Raw genomic sequence first — 8,873 nt, 5'->3', positions numbered from 1 at the left:
ATGTTAAGTTTAGCCAATCATGCGTCGACTGTGATCAAAGCGATCGGAAAGGTTTCTTTTACGACGGAAATTGACGGAAATACGAAGAACGTTAATTTGGAAAATGTGCTTCACGTGACGGACCTTCGCGATAATTTGTTATCGATTGCGAAAATAACGGACAGAAATCTCGAAGTGACATTTAAGAAGGATCACGCCGTCGTAGTGGATAGAAACGGTAACGTGAAATTACGTGCCGATCGAATCGGCAACCTGTATTATCTGTCGGCTCGCGAACAGACCGAGTGTCGTAGAATTTCGGCCGACTCGACTGACAACCCGAAGGATTTCGAAACTTGGCATCGCAGGCTTGGGCATTTGAATGCGACGGACATGGTACATGGCGAACGAAGCAAATCAATGCGAGGAATAAGCCTAGGAAAAGCCAATGGTAAATTCAAATGTGAAACCTGTTTACGCGGGAAGATGTCAAGAAAACCATTCTCGTCGACATCAAAGGAGCGAACAAAAGAGAATCTGGAGATTATTCACTCCGATGTATGTGGCCCTATGCGGGTAGAATCGAAGGGTAGTGCGAAATATTTTGTTACACTGATTGATGATCGCTCCAGGTGGTGTGAGGTGCGGTTCCTTCGTAAGAAGAGCGACCTACTCAACCACTTTAAGGAATTTAAGGCTTTGGTCGAGAATCAAACTGGAAAGAAAATCAAGATACTACAAACCGACAATGGAGGTGAATACGCAAGCAAGGAGTTCGAAGATTTCCTGAGGAAGGCCGGAATTCGACGAAGATTGTCAATCACTTACAACCCAGAGCAAAATCGTACTGCTGAGCGGAAGAATAGAACGCTTGTAGAAATGGCTCGGTGTTTGCTGTTACAATCAGGACTCCCTCCGTCATTTTGGGCTGAAGCCGTAGCCACGGCTTGCTTCATCCGGAACCGGTGTCATACCAAGGCTCTCAACGGCCGAACTCCTTTCGAATTGTAGACTGGAGAGGCACCGAACGTAAGTCATCTTAGAGAATTTGGCTGTACTGTATTTTGTCTTGATAGAGTTCCAGGTAAGGGGAAGTTCGATCCTCGTGCTAGGAAGGGGATCTTTCTTGGCTACGCTGCAAATTTGAAGGGTTACCGTGTATGGCTTCCTGAAGAAAAGAAGATTGTGATCACTAGGGATGTGAAATTCGTTGGTCACTAAAGCTCACCCGTTGCAGTCCTCGAAGACTTCGCTGCAGAGGACGTTCCTGCTCAGCGAGAGAATAATTCGCATGCGTCTGATATCTCCGCCGGAGAGACCGAAATCGAGATTAATCCAGTTGGTAGTACTCGAGACAATCTCTCGGATGATGACGCGACCGACCTGGATGATGTGGATGGTGAAGACAGCTGTGTCGACGTCGATATCACTCCTAGAAGAGGACCTGGCAGACCAAGATTATTACGTACGGGAAAGAGGGGAAGACCTAATAAATTATTTTCAAAATCCTGCAATGTGACAAGCATCGCCAACGCGGAATTCGCTTACGCAGCCGAAATACCTGTTACAGAAGCCACGTCAGGCCCCGACGCTGAAGACTGGCATCGTGCAATAGTGGATGAAATCGTATCTATTCTGATAAACGATACTTGGCAACTCGTACAGCGACCGTATGATCAAGGGATCATCGGCAATCGCATGGTTTTGCGGAACAAGTACAAACCCGGAGGAGCGCTGGAAAGAAGAAAGGCTAGAATAGTAGCTCAGGGATTTGCTCAACGTCCTGGCGTCCACTTCAATCAGACCTTCGCGCCTGTGGCTAGATCAAGCTCTATTCGTCTGCAGGTAGCTCTGGCATCGAACTACGGTACCTTGACACAGCTAGACGTAGCAACGGCATACCTGAACGGTACAGTCAAAGAGGAAATTTTCATGGAACCGTCACAAGGGCTGGCATCGTCTTTAGAACGTATCACTAGAAGCGAAAGCCTTGACAAGGAAACAAGATCCAAGGCAAAAGCGATGTTGAAGGAACTTAGAAAAGGAGACCGTGTTTGCCTTCTGAAGAAATCGCTGTATGGATCGCGTCAGGCCGGAAGAAATTGGTACAAGAAGTTAGACGACGTACTACGTAGGTTTGGCGCTGTTTTCTTCAAATCTGATCCCCGCTTGTGTTATGTTGGACGAGGGGAAGAGTCTCTCCTCATCGCTATTTACGTAGATGACATTTTGGTTGCATCTCGAGATGAAGACAAGATCGTGAAGATCAAGAAATTTCTATCGCGAGAACTCCAGATCAGAGATCTCGGTGAACCGAAGTCATGTTTGGGCATCGAGTTCACACGTCGCAAGAATAGAATTGCTCTTCATCAGAAGGGGTATATTACGGAACTCCTTGAACGATTTGGTATGAGCGATTGTAAGTCAGTTAATTCTCCTATGGATGTTAACGCAAGACTCACAAATTTATCTGTAGAACCGAGTGAGGGAGAAAGGAAGCTGCCGTATCGTGAGCTTGTTGGAGCGTTAATGTTCTGGCTGTTTCTACTAGGTCTGATATCGCCCACGCTGTGAGCTCGCTAAGTCAGTTTAGTAATCGATACGGACACAGTCATTGGACTGCAGTAAAACGCGTTCTGCGTTATCTCAAAGGAACGGCCGAACTAAGAATAATCTACGAACCAAAGAAGAAGCCATTAACTGGTTACGTGGATGCAGATTGGGCCAGCTGCCCGGTTGATCGACGATCGTACACGGACTATGCCTTCATGTTGAACGGTATAATCTCCTGGGATTCAAAGAAGCAGAAGACTGTTGCTTTGTCTTCGATCGAAGCTGAATATATGAGTCTCACAGAAGCTACCAAAGAATCAATGTACCTTTGCGAGTTTCTCAAGCAACTAGGATTTGAGAAGCTCACATCCGTGAAGGTCTACAACGACAACATGGGTGCTGTGAAACTAGCAGAAAATCATACTTTTCACGCTAGTAAGCACATCGACATAAGGCATCACTTTCTTCGTGACGCCCTGCGGAACCGTCTTCTGGAGACCGAACACGTTTCTACTGAGGACATGATGGCTGACGTGCTAACCAAGGATTTGTCGATACCTAAACACTGACGACGTCTGAACCATATGGGCCTCGGTCCCGCTGTACCTCCTGAGATGACCACGTACCGAGGGGAAGTGTTGGATTACGCGGGTTCCGCTACTATGGACGATCCGTGGTCCGTATAGAGGCATCGCCATCTGTACTGACTACCGCAATGTTACTACGTTACTCTGTGCGTTCTCGCTGCACGCGTACTTGCCACGTCACACTCTTGTCGCGTCCTTCGTCGCGCGTGCTCACACTCTTGTCATGAGAGCTCGTGTCACGCCATTGTTGTAAGAAGAGGTCGTACTGTATATTCATTCTTTTATTAAATCTGTGTGTTCAGAACTGCTCGCGTACGCTTACTACCGTTTCCCTCGCATACCCCCTCACAAAAAGTGCTTTCATTTTTTTTCTACGTGCCCTACGAGCGGAGATATCGCGACGCAAAGTCCGAATTTGTGAATTTTCACGTTTTATTTTTAAGATCGTCGTCGTCATTAACGTCGTCGACCAGAGAAAATGTTCATCTCGTTTTTTTTATAATAGAGGGCCTTTGACTTTATGTGTTATCTCACTCTATATATCTATATCTAACCAGCAGACCAGTGTTGCATGGTGTATCACATATGATGCGCTCGCGCGGTTTAAATCTTATAATTAAAAATAAAATATTATTCAATATAATATAAAATATTTATTAATAATATAATGTTATTATATATATATAAATATTAAAATTGAAATATTGAAATATAGAGATATGTTCGTCGTCGAGGAAATGGACGACGTCTAGGTGTTTGCAGTTGAGAAAGTGGTTGTCTACGTGTTTGATTTCAAGGAAGTGAGTGTCTAGGTGTTTGCCTTCGAGGACGTAAGTGTCTAGGTGTTCGCCTTCGAGGAAGAGAGTGTCTAAGTGTTCGCCTTCGAGGAAGTAAGTGTCTAGGTGTTCGACGTCAAGGAAATGGGTTTGTTTGTAAGAAACGTCGTCGTCGTCGTCGTCGTCGTCATTGTTGTCAGCTACGGAGTGAGGAAATGCATTCTGGAATTTTTGGCGCAAGAGATAAATGTGGTCGCGACGGGTATCTATAAATCTATAATATCGATCGCTGCGGCCTGTACGATCGTTAAAGTCGAATTATTAAGAGTCTCGGCAATAACAAAGGATTGGAGTTAGGAAATCAGTCACATCGATAGCATAGACGAACACGTAAGTGAAGTTAGAATAAATATCGATCTCTGCGATCTGTACGATCGTTAAGTCGGATAAAGAGTCTCAGCAATAACAAAAGATTAAGGTTAAGAAATCTGTTACATCAATGGCATAGAATAGACGAACACGTAAGTGAGGTTAGATATTTTCTGTTTTATTACACAAATTATCTGCTGTAATTCCGCTGTAAGAATACAAATTATATTCTATATAATTATTTTCTTTTTACAGCATATTTGGTTAGGTTACTTATTTACCGAGACACTACCGTGTCTCCAGATCTGTTATTTATTTGTTTGGTAGTGTTACGTCCCTCCCGTCCGTATATTTCCTCTTTTTATTTTTCTTTGCATATGCGTTATGTGCATTTAGATATAAGTATAGCATTAAGAGGATAATTGTAACTCTTTCCTATTACCATCCTTACTCTACTTACCATCATGCTTTACCAACATATTCTTATTACCAACATCCTCATTACCGACATCTTCCCTACCGACACCTTCATTACCTACATGTTAATCCTAACTTTATCACCACCAAGGTGACCCCCACTTATGTACTCCCTACCTATGGGCGCACCCTGTTAGGAACAAGGCCTTTAAAAAGGGCACAAGAGCCCATAGAGCTCAGAAGAAGAAGAAGAAGAAGATTCGGAGATCTTTAGAGATTTTCTATTCCTAACTCAGATTCCAATTCCATATCCGTTAACTCTAGTTCCTTAAGTTTAAGTTCTATTTGCATATTCGTTAATTTTACTTTTAATTCTAATTCTAATCCATATTCTAATCCTAATCCTAATTCATATTCTAACTCATAGCACAGTAACATATCTTACGTATAACTTTATAATTGCGAGTTCTTATTATATTATTCAATTATTGTTTAGTTGCTTTATTATAAAATGAAACTTATAAAACAACTACTACGGCACTACTCAATCCCAAGACGAAAGACCAGCATCGACAGAACCATAATTCACATATCTGAACGACTGGAAAGCCAAGCTGACTGAAGCCTTTCTTTCAAAGAGCCTCTGACGAACGAAGGAGCCATAGGTAACATAACAAATTTGGTGACAGCATTGCCTCTACTATTTCGGTAAGAACTATTTCAAACGCAATTGTGTTATACATCGACCAGACTCATTAGACAAACGGCATTGTCTAACGGCCCGCAAACCTCTTTTGAGTCACGTACTCTAAGTATTTACATTACGCGCTCGGACTGACCGCGCAACATTACGACCGAACTCTTATGTTAATCACGAAACGTATATATTTAGGTTAAATCCACGATTCCGAAACAGATCTTATTGTTAGATTTTCCTCTACGACACGATAGTACCTCATATAATCACGGTTTTATAAATTAAATCATTTCTTTTAACTCATGAGTCCGCCACTCAATCCGATACATCATAACATCCTCCGGGATAATATTAGCGTCCCGTATCAGGCGTGGCTCAATACTGCTCTCTGTTGCACAGCTATAAGCCATCAATATCAACAGAGTAATATTAGTATCTGTGCTGTCTGCTACGCAGACAAGTCTCCTTATGATCGTAGTCAATATACAAGTATTTCACGCCACTATATTCATATAGGAGCTTTTGACGCATCCGACCGTTGCCATCTGTGTAACAGTTTATTTCCGCGTAGCAATCCAATATCAGCGTGTGGTACATGTAGCCACCTATTACACGATTTTCGCAGATACATAATCGAATCAGGAGATAGGCCGTACACCAGTACGGAATCGACCGTGATTGTTACTTCACAGGTACGCCAGAGGATGGTGAATCCCGAACAACTCCAATAAATAAAGATCTATCTTACCATAGGCCGTTCCGAATTCCTGTCTTTAATTTTATTTTAGTATAGGCCGGGACGACATAACAGTAGATACCTTAATTTGTATTCTCTATTCCTTATGTAATTATAAAAAAATTGATTCTATGTACTTTGTTGATAGGAAAAGTCTGAAAAGAAAAAAAGTATCATTGATTTAAAAGACTCTTGCCTTTCTTTTCAGGATTTTCTCTTCAATAAATCTGAGATAAAATACCGCACAAAGAATCAATTCTTTTATAATAATAAAGATAAAACTTATTTGATACAATAATAAATAAATAAGTAAAGGATTCTTATTCTAAAATATAAATAGAAACTAAAAAGACAAATGAAGAGTCAAACATTAAAATTTCTTTAATCACGTAGTAAAAAGATAAAATGAAATAATATAAAATGACATAAAAACAAGACTAAATTCGAAGATATAAAAATATACATAAATATGAAAAAACAAGAACAAACTTAATACAAAAATAAATAAGCTTAATCATAAAATCTATAAAACTTCACATGTTTCGACTCGTGGATTGAGTCTTCCTCAGAAGTAACAGACGAAAAAACATGGTACAGATAAATCATTGATGAAATAAAGATGCATCCGACATCAAGGTAAGGAATTTATTATAAACGAACAAGGAAAGAATTATCGCCTATAACGGTCAAAGCTAGATCAAAATGCTTATTATAAATATGTGTGAATTTTTATATATACTACATATGTAGTCCCCCCATAATTGCGCGCTGATACAATCAGACATATAACGCATAAATACTACAGTAGTATTATAATATCACCGATATTATTATAAACGATTGGTAGATCAATAATAAATCTATAAAAGAATTAAGACATTAACTTTCTGCAAACTATAGGATTATTTATACATAAATGATTAACAAGAACTAAAATTTTAAGTTTCCAAACCTTAATACATGGATACATCAGCACACACTTATCAAATAAAAGGTTGTCAAGATTGTCGAAATCCATAATAAATCTGTTAGTCTTTTACGACGACACGAAGGCAGAAAATTAACACGTCTGTACGATACAAAAATTAGCTATGATCTAAAAAGGAAACAGCACAGCAAAGTCAAATTTTGTTTATCAACGGAATGTATGTCTCATGAAGGTTTTCAGTGTCCGTTTGCAAATTCAAACTGTTCTTCTGTTTTTCAATGTTAATCATTTCAGACACTATGCGCTTCCTGTAATTCGATTCTTCATCAAGAATCTCTACTTCATTCCATCGAAAGTCATGGCCGTGCTGTAACCTATGTTCAGTAATCACTGAACGAGTTGTCGTGTTACGTTTAATATGATTACGATGTTCGGAAATTCTCGTTTTCAATTGTCTACTTGTTTGGCCGACGTAAGAAGCATCACAATCATTACATGAAATTTTATAAACTACGTTGTTTCTAGAGTCTTTTGAAAGGGCATCTTTTTGTACTTTAACATATTTACTCATTTTATTCGGGCTACGAAAAGAAACTCTGATATCATTATTATGAAATCTTTTAAATTTTTTCGTATGACACGGAACAAAAGGTACAGTAAGCCAAGAAACAGACTTTGAATTGTTTTGAGTATTAGTAGGTTGGTCATTGACAATAAATTTATTTTTTAACAAATATTTTAACCGTTGATTAATAGTATTAAAAATGAAATGTAAGGGATAATCATTATCTAGTAGAATATTAATAATGAAGTTAAAATTCTTATAATGAAAACTAATATCTGACAAAAAAAAGGCTCTATCGACTAAAGAAAAGACTGTACCTCTTTTCTGAGACAGTGGGTGGTTGGATAGGAAATTCAAAAATCTACCCGAAAAAGTAGGCTTATGGAACCAGTCAAAAATTAGTCTATTATCCCTCTTAATCATAGAGACGTCTAGAAACTCCAGTCTATCACCTCCAATTTCAACAGTAAATTGGAGACGGGGATGAAATTCATTAAATTTGCACAATAATAAGTTAATATCCGACGAATCAACAGCCAAGCAAACATCGTCCACGTATCTATAGTAAATAAACTTGATCACAAACTTTCTTGGCTTATACGAAGTAAGGAGAAACAAGTTTTTGAAGACATAGCCCCTATACAATACGCAATAAATAATCACCAAAATATTAATTCTCATAAGATAACGTCGGACCACACAGTGGTTTCTCATCAAGAAACAGAATATCTCAAGACTATCTCATTTTTTCCCGAAGCCTTTTCCCATTTAAAATCATCCTCACTAAATTCAATTAGAGATAAATGGTTTATTAATTTATCTGAAATAGATATTCCAATTAATATACAATGCTTTTTACAACTTGGTGAGGGATTTGCGCTTCCTTTCAGTAATAAGAGTTCAGTAATAACAGTGTTGTTTTCGATTGTATTAAAAGCATTGAAAATAGCACAATGAAAATGGATATTAGCAAAAAAATGGCTATTACTAATAATGCAATCCCGATTCTTCATGGCTTTGTATCTGCTCCTATCTTTACTTCGCCTAATGACAAAAAATTAAAATCAATGGAACGTGAGGTGGTCGATTTTATTTCTGCACATCATGAAGTCATCTTTACCCATGCTGACAAGGGTAATGTAACTGTCGCCATGGATAGGGATGACTACATTAAAAAAATGAATGTAGTTTTTGGAGATAGAGACACTTATACTATTTTAAATAAAGACCCGGTTAAAAAACTCACAACATCTCTAAGAAGTTTGC

Source organism: Cyphomyrmex costatus, unplaced genomic scaffold, assembly GCF_001594065.2.
Source record: "Cyphomyrmex costatus isolate MS0001 unplaced genomic scaffold, Ccosl1.0 scaffold582, whole genome shotgun sequence".
In the NCBI taxonomy this organism is placed as follows: Eukaryota; Metazoa; Arthropoda; class Insecta; order Hymenoptera; family Formicidae; genus Cyphomyrmex; species Cyphomyrmex costatus.
The sequence above is the reverse complement of the archived record's forward strand: the minus strand, read 5'-3'. Positions refer to the sequence as shown.